Source organism: Jaculus jaculus, chromosome 3, assembly GCF_020740685.1.
Source record: "Jaculus jaculus isolate mJacJac1 chromosome 3, mJacJac1.mat.Y.cur, whole genome shotgun sequence".
Lineage (NCBI taxonomy): Eukaryota > Metazoa > Chordata > Mammalia > Rodentia > Dipodidae > Jaculus > Jaculus jaculus.
In genome coordinates this window covers 167,721,743-167,736,369 of record NC_059104.1, presented here as the reverse complement: position 1 = coordinate 167,736,369, position 14,627 = coordinate 167,721,743, and the positions used below count along the sequence as shown (strand labels likewise).

The 14,627-nt window shown below is 52.5% G+C and overlaps 1 protein-coding gene across 1 annotated transcript in view; it reads right to left on the bottom strand.

Annotated features, from left to right (window-relative positions):
* Arrb1 (arrestin beta 1) overlaps positions 1–14,627 on the bottom strand; it is an 88,584-nt gene that overhangs the window by 68,104 nt on the left and 5,853 nt on the right. The window lies entirely within an intron of this gene.

Below are 14,627 nucleotides of genomic sequence, written 5' to 3'. Positions count from 1 at the left end.
CCATCTCTGTGTAAGATAGAATAGGGCCTAGAGATCCTTGCCTTAGAAAAGTTTCTGTATAGGGACAGTCACAATGCCAGCCTTCTCAGATCCCATTCCTCCTTCCCTTCCCTTCCCGGTGACGGGAGCCCGACAAATACGTGAAGGAATGAACAAACGAGTGAATCACTTCGTGTCAACTTCCCAGCCACCTCTGCAAACTATGCAGCATCGGACCAATTGCTTGACTCCACTGAATCTCCCTTTGCAAAGACCCTATCCTGGGATAATTTGGAAGAATGAGAGAGCAAACACAAGGGGGCACCACAAGGGCTCAAAAGAAATTGGGCCCACCTCACCCTGTCCCACCCTGTAATCCCCCACCACCTCTCAGTTCCCAAGGGCAGAGGGAAGAGCCCAGCCCTTGGGTTGGCCCTGGCTATATGTAAATGTTTATGCCAAGCCCAGCCTCCTAGAGACAAGTTATTTGCTTGGCTCATAATTAATTGCAGAAGGTTGGGCTGGGCAATAAAACTGCGTCGTAGAAACATAAACAGTTTGCACAGAGCTCTAAACCTATTGTGAGGCCACCAGGGAAGGTCTGCTAGGAATGGAATGTCCCATCCTCAGTCCCTTCCTCGTCCCAGGCAGGCAGAACACAGATCAGAATGGAAGGGCCCCGTGGAGATCATCTGAAAATGGCAGCTGACTACCAGTATTACCTCCTTCTAAGCCCAGCAGAGCCCTGGTCTTAGCTGGTTCCCCATTCTGGAAAGAGGCAGACTGCCTCACCTAAGAAATGGCTGAGCTAGGAAAGACAACAGGCCTGACTTCAGGGAAGGAAAACAAAGGCTTCAATGAGCTCAGCGTGGGCCTCTGGTGCTGGGCGCTGGTGACGGGACTCCTGTGGTGTTTGCATTCCAATGGGGAGAAGCAAATGTCAGTCGCTCACCCTGCAGTGAGTGATTTGATTACAGGGCCTGTCAGGGTGGCAACAGTCACAGTGGCTACTGGCGTCTGCAGGGAAGAAACCACACAGTAGCCCTGTGGCAGACACACACAGGAGGCGTGCAGTAGGAGAGCCTCCAGCTCAAACTGAATGCTTTTCCCTGAGGGCCAGTACAGCATTTTGGTTTGCTATTTGAGGTAGGGTCTCACGCTGGCTCAGGCTGACCTGGAATTCACTCTGTAGTCCCAGGCTGGCCTCAAACTCAGTGATCCTCCTACCTCGGCCTCGTGCTGAGTGATGGAATTAAAAGGTGCGTGCCACCTACGACCGACCGGTTCAGTATAGCTTCTTGCCAACCAGTTCAAGGTGTGTCACCAAGGCACTACATAGGGACTGAGGAAGGTCACTGTGGGTGAACAAAACTCAGCCAGCCCAGATCTAATGCGGGGATGGGGTGAGAGTAAAGACAGATGGGCAAAATACAAGCAGAAAGGCTGATAAGGACCATGGGTGGGTGACAGACATAATCAGCGCTTATTGAGCACTTGCTGTGTGCCCAGCACCTGTTTAAAGCCCTGCGTTATCTCACTGGAGCCTTACCACAGCCCTACGGGGGTGCTATCACTGCCTCACTTTCAAGATGAGAAAACCGGGGTTCAGAAAGATTCGTGGTGTCTCACAAGTCACAGGCAGAGCCAGCAGGGGAGATGGGATTGGAAACCCAGACTGACAACCAGGCCTCTTTCCCTGCCTCGCAGTCCCCACCCCATCACCAACCTAAGGGCCTCCCTTCCCTGAATCCTGAAGGGCACCCTGGCACTGGGCAAAGATAGGTGGCGAGTTACTGCTGCCACACTACCCTCCCCTTCCCCGACTCCCACGGAAAGCCTCATTCACGTTCCAACAGCTCCTTCCCAGGGAAGCTACATGACCACGGTTTACAGACCCTTTCACCCTCCTAGCTCATCTGATCCCACGCACCTACCCACCCACAGACAGCCTGTACCCTGGCAGCAGGCACCAGAAATGGCCCAGAGCAGATGGAGAGACAGACACAGAAGAGAGCCCTCACCATCCCTCCACCCAAATTCCAAAGCACTCAGGAAAGACAAGCCAGGTCTGCCCTCTCTCTCCTTCGGTTCATAAGCTCAGCCTTTCTAGGTAGGGATCGCCTCCATTTGGCACACTTTCCTATCCTCCATTTGCACAGCAAACAGGGGCTCCTCCCCAGACACCTTTCGGGACAAGTAGGTCCACAGTGTGGGATGAGAGCTTCCCGAGGACATGCAAGGACGTAGCAACCACTGGCCACCACAAGGGCCACCCTGCTCGGCCAGAGCAGGGATCCGGCCAGACTTGGGTCCGGACATGAAACATATTAAGAGTGTGATAAACCCCTTCCTTTAACACATTTCAGGAAAGCCCTCGGTGCTGAGATTCAAGACGAGGCCCCCTGGAGGCTGGAGGGCCCAAAGCTGGGGTGCACCACCATCTTTGCTTTGAGGTGAATCCGCCTCGGGACTGGAGGAAGGGCCCAGAGGCGATCTGAGCACAACCCGCCTTCACAAAGGCCCTGCCCCCAGCCCAACAGACAGATGAGGCTCTGAGGATGTGGTGACTCCTTCTTCTGGAACCCTCCCTGCAGCGGTCTGCATCTGTCTGTCCGTGTCTTGCCACAGCTTCCGAAGCCGTAGAGCTCAGCTGAATGCGTTGGGTTTGTTTCTCGTGCAGACAATACCAGTGGTTTTCTTGGTGGTCCTGGATCACACCCACCACCCAAAAGGATCCTTCCACGCGTGGGCTGACAGCCAAGCTGCACGTGCAACCCTGGATGGCCTAAGAACTCCGCCTCTCAGGTAGCCCAGACCGCTGGCTCCAGAAGGTATGAAGGGGCTGGCTGTTTGGGCCCCATTTCACAAAAGGGGACAACGAGTGACATTCGCCATGCAACTCCTAGGTACCAGACACCCCAAGGCGCTTTCTATAAGCGCTATGACACAGGCGCTTAGGTGGAAAGGCTGTATTCCTGTGCGGCAGGTGGGGAAACTGAGGAGGCTTGGCTTGCTTTCTGAAAATGGACCTGTGGCCCCACCATCCCACCTCCAAGTCCAGATCTGACTGAGGCTGACAGAAGGCAGGGAGTAGACACGCTGGAAGACCACGGGGCAGAATGTGAGAGGATTCCGGATATGCAGATCGAAAGAGCAGCCAAGGGCTCCTGAGAGGCCTTCCTACCCCAGCAGAAATCACCAGGGTCTTCAGTTGGGAGGTGTCTAAGAAAGAGCGCATGGGCTAGAGAGATGGCCCGATGGTTAGGTGCTCTCCCTGCGCAAGCATGCGGGGTTAAGGCCACTCCGTTTGGAATATTCGGATCCTGCATAAACAGCCAGGCATGGGCTAGAGAGATGGCTTAGCGGTTAAGCGCTTGCCTGTGAAGCCTAAGGACCCCGGTTCGAGGCTCAGTTCCCAGGTCCCACATTAGCCAGATGCACAAGGGGGTGCACACATCTGGAGTTCGTTTGCAGTGGCTGGAAGCCCTGGCGCGCCCATTCTCTTTCTCTCCCTCTCTCTGTCTTTCTCTCTGTGTCTGTCGCTCTCAAATTAAAAAAAAAAAAATTTAAAAAAAAAACAGCCAGGCGTGCCCATGTGCGCCTGTGACTCCAGCCCACCCAGGGGAGCTGCAAAGGCACATGCCTGTGCATACAACACACACACATACACACGCACACACACACACACAGCAAAATAATAATAATTTTTAAAAAGAAAGAAGAGAAAGAGGAAGGGAGGGAGGGAGGAAGAGAAGGAAGAAAGAAGAAGGCTAAGGAGATGGCTCAGCAGCTAAAGGAGCTTGCTTGCAAAGCCTATCATCCTGGGTTTGACTTTCCAATATCCACATAAAGCCAGATGCACAAAGTGGCACATATGTGGAGTTAGTAGCAAAAGGTTCTTGCGTGTCTATATTCTTTCTCTCTCTAATAAACAAACAAAAATAAAAGATTTAAAGAAAGAAAGAAAAATGAGCATATAGGCCTTAGAAGCCTGTTTCAGAGCCAACGGCCTCACAAACTCATGACCTTGTGCCTTCTCCACCCGGTGCCAAGCACAGCCCATTTCCCGCTGTCCGCCTCTTGGGCCTTCCAGAGATTTCTGCCATCTCCTTTCTCCCATGAGCCCTTCTCCCCCACAAGCCAGCACCTGGTACTTGCTCTTGTTGGTCCAAGTCCCCACCTCCATTAAGGACAAAGCCATAAGCCGTGTGTGTGTGTGTGTGTGTGTGTGTGTGTGTGTGTGTGTGTGTGTGTTATATATGTGTGTGTGTGTGGGACACGCACATGTGTGTAGGTGTCCACGCATGGAGATCAGAGGAGGACGTCAAGTGCCCTCTATTACCTTTCTCCCTGATTTCTTTGAGAAATCCAGGGTGTCTCACTGAATGTGGAGCTGGCCCTTTTTCAGCTAGAACGGCTAACCAGCAAGCTCCAGCAATCCTCCTGTCACCAAGCCCCCTGGGATGACAGGAGTGCATGACCATGCGCACAGCAAACACTCTCGCCCAGTGAGCCGACTCCCCAGCCCCCAACCCACAAGACTTTGAGGAAAATGTACAGAAAGAGATCTACAGTCCCAATGTGCCCAGGAATGAGCTGAGGGGTTCCCTGAGGTGAAAGGTGAGTCAACCGCAGGAAAGCTGGGATGGCACCATGTTCTTATCCCTGGTCTGGGTCATGGTCACTGCCCTCAAGAAGTTTCTGGCCTGAAAGTAGCTCTCACTCAATGAATAGCCACTTGTCAAAGACACTTTCTCAGCCTTTCACCCACAGGATCAACATCACCCTATGAGGACGATATTATCACTCCATTAGATACAAAGAAGACAGCTGGGCGTGGTGGCGCACGCCTTTAATCCCAGCACTCGGGAGGCAAAGGTAGGAGGATCACTGTGAGTTCGAGGCCACCCTGAGACTACATAGTGAATTCCAGGTCAGCCTGGAAGAAGAAACCAAGGCTCCAAGAGGTGACACGGCCTGCCCAAAGTCACAGAGCTGTAAGAGACAAGCCAGGACTTGAACTCAATGAGACAGATAAGAAGAACAGGTTCTAGCATGAAGACAGGACAACATACGAACACACCCTCACTGACTCAAGTTTATACCTGTGTCTGCATGTCCTCAGTGATCAGGAAGCATGTAGGAAAAGGAAGGAAGGAAGGGAGAGAGGCTGGGATCTAATCACACCATCTCCAGGCTAGGAGAGCCCAACCCCAACCTCAAAACATATGCATTTCCCTTTTTATTTTTTAATTTTAATTTTCTTACGCCAGGCAAGGTGGCGCACTCCTTTAACCCCAGCACTTTGGAAGGCAGAGGTAGTGAGTTCAAGGCCACCCTGAGACTACAGAGTGAATTCTAGGTCAGCCTGGACTTGAGTGAAACCCTATCTCAGAAAACAAAAAATAACAAAACAAAACAACAACAACAAAAAGAGCCGGGCATGGTGGTGCACGCCTTCAATCCCAGCACTCAGAAGGCAGATGCAGGAGGATCGCTGTGAGTTCCAGGCCACCCTGAGACTACAGAGTGAATTCCAGGTCAGCCTGAGCTAGAGTGAAACCCTACCTCAAAAAAAAGTGTTTATTTATTATTATTAATTTTTTTTTGCATTTCCCTTTTATAGTCAGTTCTATCTGTTTTCTTTCAGCACCAGGCCCAGGAAGGAAGTGAGAAGAGGGAAAGGGTGCTTATTCTTTGGGTCAGTAGCCCAGGCTCACTTCCTCCAGATCCTTCCCTGACTCACTCTCCCCCAGCTCTGGCCCAACCAGGCTGTCCTCCATCAGGAGTATAGTAAACCCAGCACAAACGGCCACAAGGGAGGGTTGCTAGATGTTAGGGAAACACAGAAGGGGAGCATTCGTTCTTCATGGGGGAGCCATGGAAAGCCAGGGGAAGCTCAATGCCTGGCACAGGTGCCCAAAGAAACTCTTCGGTTGAATTACATGAAGTGTCTCTTTTTCCTTCTTTTTTTCTTCTTTTTCCTTCTATACATGAGGTTCTTAAAGCAACTGCATCAACCACTGAGCCATCTCCCCAGCCCTAAGGTGTCCTTAGTTTCCTTTTTTGTTTTGTTTGGTTTTTATTTTGTTTTTCGAGGTAGGGTTTTGCTGTAGCCCAGGCTGACCTGGAATTCACTCTCAGGGTGGCCTCGAACTCTTGGGGATCATCCTACCACGTCCAACTCATTTTTTTAAATTTTATTTTACTTAGGCTGGAGAGATGGCTTGATGGTTAAGCGTTTGAGGCTTGATTCCCCAGAACCCACGTTAGCCAGATGCACAAGGGGGCGCATGCATCAGGAGTTCATTTGCAGTGGCTGGAGGCCCTGGCGTACCCATTCTCTCCCTCTCCCTCTCTCTCTCTCTCTCTCTCTCTCTCTCTCTCTCTCTCTCTCTCTCTCTGTCATTCTCAAATAAATAAATAAAAATAACCAAAAAAATCTTTTTTTATTTTTATTTTACTATTTGTTTGTCTGTTTTGTTTTGAGGTAAGGTCTCACTATAGTCCAGGCTGACCTGGAATTCACTATGTAATCTCAGGCTGGCCTCAAACTAACAACGATCCTTCAACCTGTGCCTCCCAAGTGCTGGGATTAAAGACATGTGCCACTATGCCCAACATTTTTTTTTTTTAAGGAGGGCTGGAGGGATGGCTCAGCAGTTAAAGGTACTTGCTCTCAAAGCCTGACGGCCCACGGTTCAATTCCTCAGGACCCACATAAAGCCAGATACACAGAGCGGTGCATGCTTCTGGAGTTCACTTCCAATGGAAAGAGGCCCTGACATGCCCATACTCTCTTTCTCTGATTCTCTCTCTGTCAAATAAATAAATGAACAAATTAAAAAAAAAAAATAAGAGCGATAAGGAAGGTTCCACCAATCAGGAGGAAGGACACTTCAGGCAAAAAAAAGCACAACTCTAACAAAGGCACAAAAGAGTGAAAAGTCAATGAGTGCTGAGGACACACCAGTGTCCACTGTGTGGAAACAGCTGGAATAGGGATAGGTGCTAAAGGACCTCCTGGGTCACCTGAAAACCTTGTGTAGGAGACATGGAGTAACCGGGAAAGTCGTGGCTAAGTGTAGGTTTTGGAATAAGAGCATGACTTGGAGCAATGCGGCAAGTGCAGCAAGACCAGTATACCGAACCAGGCCAGAGGCAGGGCTGAAGGGAGCCTGTGGCAAAAAGACCTGTGCGTATCACTGTTCTGAGGGACTATCCCAGCGGCTGCCAAAGGGAAGAAGTTCAGGGCACCCCTGTCCCGGCCCTACACTCGTGTGGAAGCTGCTGTGGCTACAGGAAGCCAGGCCTGCCTATGGTCTGACAGGGCATGCAGTCTGGGGCCCACCGTGGTTCTCTGAAAATTCTTCCTGCTACACAGCTCACTGCAACATGGTAAATATCCAAGATGGCTGGCTCGTTTCAAGCCTGTCTGTTGAGCGGCTGCTGTACAAGAGGCAGCCCTCCACACGTGAGGAAGAACAGTGTGCATCGTGTCAAACTCCTGACTACAGTGTGTCATTATCTTTGTCACTTCAGGATATTAAGAAAAAAAAGTCTGTTGCCAAAAAAAAAAAAAAATCTCCTTGCTTTAAATGCCTTGAGTTTTTTTCCCCCCACTGCCTTGGGACAACAAAATCAACACCCCAGCCAGGCATGGTGGCGCACATCTTTAATCCCAGCACTCGGGAGGCAGAGGTAGGAGGATCGCCGTGAGTTCGAGGCCAACCTGAGACTCCATAGTGAATTCCAGGTCAGCCTGGGCTAGAGTGAGACCCTACCTCAAAGAAAACAAAGAAACAAAAAAATAAAAAAAGATCTGCTAAGACTAGAGGGAAGCTATGAATCCCCCTGCCTGCTACCAGGGTAGATCCTGGACAGCCCTGGTTTCCAATGGTGACTTTACTAAGCCCAGTGTCCCCTGACATTGAATCCGTGTTGTCCTGGCTGGCCTGGCATTCTCTACAAGGGTCAGGCCCCCCTCAAACTTGAAGTGATCCTCCTGCCTCTGTCTCCCAAGTGCTGGGATTACAGGAATGCACCACCACATCTGGCTTCATTTTAGATTTCTTTGTTTTTTTGATTTTTCAAGGTAAGGTCTCACTCTAGCCCAGGCTGACCTGGAATTCACTATGTAGTCTTGGGCTGGCCTCGAACTCACAGTCATCCTCCTACCTCTGCCTCCCACATGCTGGGATTAAAGGCATGTGCCACCAGGCCCAGATTAAATTTTTGCTGTGGTTTTTTTTTTTTTTTTTTTTTTTTTTGGTCCTGAAGCAGTCTGCATGCCCAAGATGTTCCTTACTGATGGCCATGAAACTGTGTGTGAGGCTGTGCTTAACACACGGGGCTGTCCAGGCCCAGATGAAGGGCCGTGTTGCAAACCTCACCTTCTTGTGTCAAACGCATCCTGGTGGGTGTGGGCTGGCCTAGCGGAAAGGGTATAAACCATGCCTCACATTTCTTTGTCGGGAGGAGGCAGCAAGTCGATTCATGAGTGTCCCAGGAAGGCCAGAACCCCAGCCACAGAGAAAGGGCCCAGGATTAAAGGGGACACGAAACGGAACTACTCCTGCAATGTCCACTATGGTGGGCCAGGCCACCTTCGGGGACAGGCCCGCAGTAGAGATGTGGGTCTGGCCACCCCCCAGCCAGCGCTGGAGAAACGTTTGTGGAATGAAATGGAACAAACTGAAAAATGCTGATGATTTGTTCTTCGGGCTGCAGAGGCCAAGTCCCCCTCTGGGGGCAGTTTGTAGGCAAATGATCTCAAGGCAGAGTCGCCTGTTTCCCTTAACGAAGCTTCTCCCCTTAGCAGCCCAACTAATTCCCTAGGGAGAGGGAGGAGGCGGGGCTCACAGGCGACCCAGGGCCCCCCCACCCCCGCACTGAGGCAGCCCACGTAGTAGCTTCCCTCACGGGGGCCGTGGACAGCGAGACCACCACTGACTTGTTGGGCCTCTGCTGGGCTGGAATTCTGAACCGATCAGCACCTGCCTCGGGCTTGCAGGGCCCCACGAGCGAGGGACGGAAGTCTCGCTGACTTATGTAACCAGCTTCCAGAGAGTCAGAGGCCCCGGCTGGGGGCAGGTCACAGCCCCACACTTGTTTCTTCTCCATGGCTAGGCTGGCAAGAGATGGCCTCCTTCCCTCTGCTGCCCGTCCGCCAGACCTCCAGACCTCTGTGCAGGGGGGGCCCCCCTCCTGCCCGGCTCTGGGAACCAGGAAGGACTGTTGTTTTCTGAGTGTGTGAAACAGTGGCCGGCTGGCTTCCCTGGCAGCAAACCAGACTCTGGGCTCTGCACGGAGGGCGAAGGGCTACAGGGGGGAGGCCCCAGGGCTGCGATGCCAAGGGCCCTCCCTCTACTCTGCCTCCCAGCTTCCTGCTCGGAGTCTCTTCCCCCCCCAACCCTCCCACTTCCTCTCGAGAGAATCTGCAATCTGCCCTGGCCCAGGGGCCAAAGAGGAGGGCCCCACCCCATGGCCCTGGGCAATCTCACTTCCCTTTCTTGCCATCGCTGAGTTTCTCTTCCGGCCCAGGGCTGCCCCATCTCCTGCCCCCCTCCAGCGTGTGTGCCCGCGCACCCGTCCTGGACAGGCAGGGAGGAGTGGGGGGAGAAAGGGAGAGAGGGACAGGAAGACACGGAGAAGGAATACGAACACAGAAGCTGAGCTGGGTGAGGTCCACTCCCAGACTTAGATAACAATAGTGCCTTTTTTTTTTTTTTTTTTTTTTAGTCACCGGCTGGACTTGAAGTGGAAGCAATCCTTCTGCCTCTGCTTCCTGAGTACTGGAATGAGGCATGTGAGCCACCATGTCCATCTACAAACAGTGACTTTATCAAGCCCGTACCCCTGGGTCCACAGCAATCCTGCACGGTAGATACACTGCCTTCCCAAATGTAAAAGCTGAGGCCCAACAAGTGTAAAGCCTCTTGGCCGAAGTCATGGAGCTCGTGAGCTGGAACAGTTGGTCTGACTATAAAATCCATTAAAGGCGTGGTGGTGGCGCACGCCTTTAATCCCAGCACTCGGGAGGCAGAGGTAGGAGGATTGCCGTGAGTTCGAGACCACCCTGAGACTCCATAGTGAACTCCAGGTCAGCCTGGGCTAGAATCACCCTACCTCAAAAAAAAAAAAAAAGTCTATACTCCAAAACTTGGGGCTGTACCTATGAGGAGGACCCCCCTCCCCAAGAGAGAGAGATACACAGGGAGTACTACCTGGAAAACTTCCAGAGAGGGAAGTCGCTGCTCAGCCCTGGGGAAATTACAACATGGCACTGTCATCTACAAACGTGTTGGGCCCATTCACGGGGCCCACGGGTCACACAGCACACGGGTTGGGACACGTTTGAACAGTCCTTCCATGAGGACACTAATTTGAAATCACAGGGCGATCCTGAAACCAGCCCTGGGACAGGACCCAGCCTGGGGACTGGACATGACTTGGAGAGGCCCGTAGGCTTGCTGGCTGCCGACTAATTTTTCCTTCCCATGCACCTCCGGCAGCTCAGTCTAGGATGGACGGGTCAGACCCACACCGTCCAGCACAACACCTTGCTGTCTGTCTGTCCTTCTCGGAGGGGGGGGGGACAGGCTGCTAAGAGGCCATGCCTTCTGCTGACAAACACAGAGCCCAGCTGCTCTGGCTTTCAGCCCTCCTGGCTGCTGGACGCGTAGAAAAAAGTCCTAGAGACCCGATCTAGGCCAAAGCCTCTTCTACCTTCTCTTCAACACACTGAGAAACTGAGGCACAGAGAAAGGGAGCAGCTTGCCCTGGTATCATAAGGACAGTTCACAAGGTTGCTCTCCCCTAGAAGGTCCCTTCTCTGCATCTGCCCCTTTCCAGCTCTGCCCAGCACACTCAGCTCTGAGCCTCCCAGTCACCTCTCTCTGTCTCGCCACCCCACCAGCTCTCCCCTCCCTGCCAACACCTCTGGGCCAAGAAGCCATTCATGGGTGGTTCAATTAGCTGATTATGACCGCAGCCTGCTGGATCCAGTACCCAGAATTTTGTTCCCTATAATGAGGTGGGTTCTGAGCACTTGCCCAGTGGGGTGTTGTGGGCTTGGGCCAAGGGAGGCTCTCCAGCTTCACAAAGAGCATCTTGATCCAGGCAGGGCATGGGAAGCCATGCTCCCCCTCCTTAGGTCAGGTCAAACCACACTGTACCAAGTACTGTACCCAAACCCAGGGTCCATCCTCCAGGGACGCTCCATACTATCCCAGTTGTGCCTGGGCACTTCTTTAAGAAGTAAGATTTAGGGCTGGAGAGATGGCTTAGCGGTTAAGGTGTTTGCCTGCAAAGCCAAAGGACCCAGGTTCAATTCTCCAAGACCCATGTTAGCCAGATGCACGAGGGGGCATGTGCGTCTGGAGTTTGTTTGCAGTGGCTGGAGGCCCTGGTGTGCCCATTCTCTCTCTCTCTCTCCCCTCCCTTTCTCTTTCAAATAAATAATAAAAATTTTTAAAAAAAAGAAGTAAAACTTAGGGCTAGAGATGTAACTCAGCTGGTAGAGCGCTTACCTACCATGCACAAAGCCTTGGGTTGAATTCCTAGCACAACATAAACTGGACTGGCTGGTGTGGAGACACACATTTGTAAGCACAGCACTCAGAAGGTAGAAGGAAGAGAATCAAAAGTCCAAGGCCAGCCGGGCATAGTGGCGCACGCTTTTAATCCCAGCACTCAGGAGGCAGAGGTAGGTGGATCGCCATGAGTTCGAGGCCACCCTTACACTACACAGTTAATTCCAGGTCAGCCTGGGCCAGAGTGAGACTCTACCTCGAAAAACCAAAAAAAAAAAAAAGAAAACTAAATAAATAAAAGTTCAAGGCCATCATAGGTTACAGAAGGAGCAAAAGGAGTTCAAAGCTAGCCTAAAGACCCTGTTTCAATTTAAAAAAAAAAAAAAAATGGTATTTGGCCAGAGAGAAGCTAGGACAGCTCTCCAGATGAGGGTGTAGCAATATCAAAGGCCACTCTTCCCCTACAAGGAAGCTCTGGTTGTCAGAAAATAAATCCTCCCAGCAAGGGAAAGTCAGTCATCCTGTGATCTTTGCCCTTTGGGCCCTAAGACTAATTGAATTCCTGTGGCTTTGAGCTACTCTGAGATTTGTATGTGTGTGTGTGTGTGTGTTTTCAAGATAGGATCTCACTCTAGCCCAGGCTGACCTGGAATTCACTATGTAGTCTCAGGGTGGCCTCGAACTCACGGCGATTCTCCTACCTCTGCCTCCCGAGTGCTGGGATTAAAGGCGTGCGCCACCACGCCCGGCTTACTCTGAGATATTTTGAAACTAATAATGATGTCCCACTGTCCTCCCCAACCACACTCTCCTCTCCCCAGTACATCCCTCCAACCCTGTGCCACCACTGAAACACCCACGTTCAGTTTATCGTCACTGGACAAATATGTTTTTGGAGCTCAGTGCCAGACTTATGCAGGTACTAGGGACAGACTGACCTGAGCCAGGTAACCCTGAAGCATTTTTGACCTCATAGGAGGACATCACAAGTGTGCAAACAAGCAGGGCCCGAACAGGGAGGGAGAGGTGAGCGTGCGCAAGAGAAGATGGCCAAGGGATCACAAAGCACGGGGTGGGCGGGGGGGGGGGGGGGGGGGGGACCGGTGAGGACTTCTGGGAGGAATCCAGGCCTAGTAGGATGGGAGGAACACTGAGCGAAGCCAACCCTCCCACTGCATAAAGGGAACCTAAGGGGCTGGAGAGATGGCTTAGCGGTTAAGCGCTTGCCTGTGAAGCCTAAGGACCCCGGTTCGAGGCTCGATTCCCCAGGACCCACGTTAGCCAGATGCACAAGGGGGCGCACGCGTCTGGAGTTCGTTTGCGATGGCTGGAAGCCCTGGTGCACCCATCCTCTCTCTTTCTCTTTCTCTCCCTCTTTCTCTCTCTGTCTGTTGCTCTCGAATAAATAAATAAATAAATAAGAACCTAAGCCTCTGGGGCCTGAAAAAGAAACCCGCTAGGGTTACTCCCCCAGAGAGCTTAGCAGCTCTATTAGGGAAACAGACCTGGAGAAAGCGTCCGGTCCGTGCCAGGACTCCAGAATCTACCCATTTTAACTCATTAACCATCGAGACAACCTCCTCCCCACTTTGCAGCTGACGAAGCTACAGCAGAGAAAGGGTTAGGCAATCAGCCGTTGAGTATAGAGCTGGGATGTGAAACCTGGCCATCAAGTTCTTCCCAGACCCCAACTCCTGTGCTAAACTATGTCAGCCCAGACAAGGGCCCTCACAGGGCCCCCCCCCCAAAGACTAGACTTCCTAGAGGAAGTGATCCCCTGCAGATCCTTGCAAGGAAGAGAAGGAAGTGTGTCCAGTTCAACCTGGGCAGGGACTGAGGACCTTCCAGGGACTGTGGGTGATGAGATGTCCTGGGGGTCAGGAGATGAGACCGGAGGAGAGCGGAAGGAGGACTTGATCCCACAGAGAAGAATACAACTCTTTCACGCAAGAGGCACCCACCACCAACACGCCCAGGACTAGAAGGTTCCCTGACAGTGTCCACTCTACAAGTCCATGGCAGAAGCCTGAGTTGCCCAATTTCCTATTAACCCACTAGCGGAACACAGGAGGGCTTCACACACATGCTGGCTGGTTTGACTTCTGAGCTGGATGTGACAGTGTGGGCGTTCTAGAAAGAAACAAGGGACATTCGGGCCCAGAGTGGTTGAATGGCACGTCACACAGCAGCGAATAAGCAATCCAGCAAAGGCTGGGACCCTCCTGGAATGGTCTATCCCCAGCACTTCTATACCCCACCCTCTCCAGTGTTCCTTCGGCAAAACTTGCCTGTGTCCATTGGTGATTAGACTGGGGGGGGGGGGAGGGATGAAACTGTCAGCGGCCCAAGGAGACCCACTGTGGGTCCACAGGCCCAGGGCCAGCGTGAAAGGGAGGGGCCACCAGCCTCATCCAGGCCTAAGCTGAGCAGCCCAGACACTGAGGAGGCCTGCCTCCTGTTGGCCTGACCTAGGCCACAGCCCTGGCCTTGCTGAAGGATCGATCTTCAGTCAGATCTCAGCGTGGGGAGACCCAAGCTCCATAGTGGGGGAGGGGCGGGGACTCCATCAGAGTCTTAGCTGACCTCAGTCACATACAGCTCCAAGGACCTGCGACATGCGACATGTAGTCCCCAGGGATTGGCCTCATTTGTGGCATTAGGTCTCCTGGGCAAGAACAAGCAGTTCCCCTGAAGCAGTACTAAGGATGAGGCCAGTCCCAGGAAGGAGGAGGCTGTCTCCTGAGAGATGACCCAGCCAGGGCTTCGGAGAGGAGGGAGGCAGAGAGGATTGGGACAACAGAGCCCTTTGTTCCCCTCTCAAAGCAGCCACCCCGTCCTGCCACCCCCACAGCCTCTCTCTACTTGGCTTGCTAGGACTCAAACCACCCTTACAACTGGACGGGACGGGTGGGGGGGGCAGGGCGGGACAAGGAATCCACCTGAAGGCCCCGTTTCTGTTCCATCCGCAGCAGCCTGGGTCTGAAGTAGGGAGCACCCTCCCCTCAGCGAAAAGCCGGTTCTAAAAGGATAGCACATCCTCTTCCTGGGACTTCCCAGTCTAACGAAGGAGCTATGGTTCCCTTTCTCGGAGCACCCAGGCTAATGTGGGAAGCG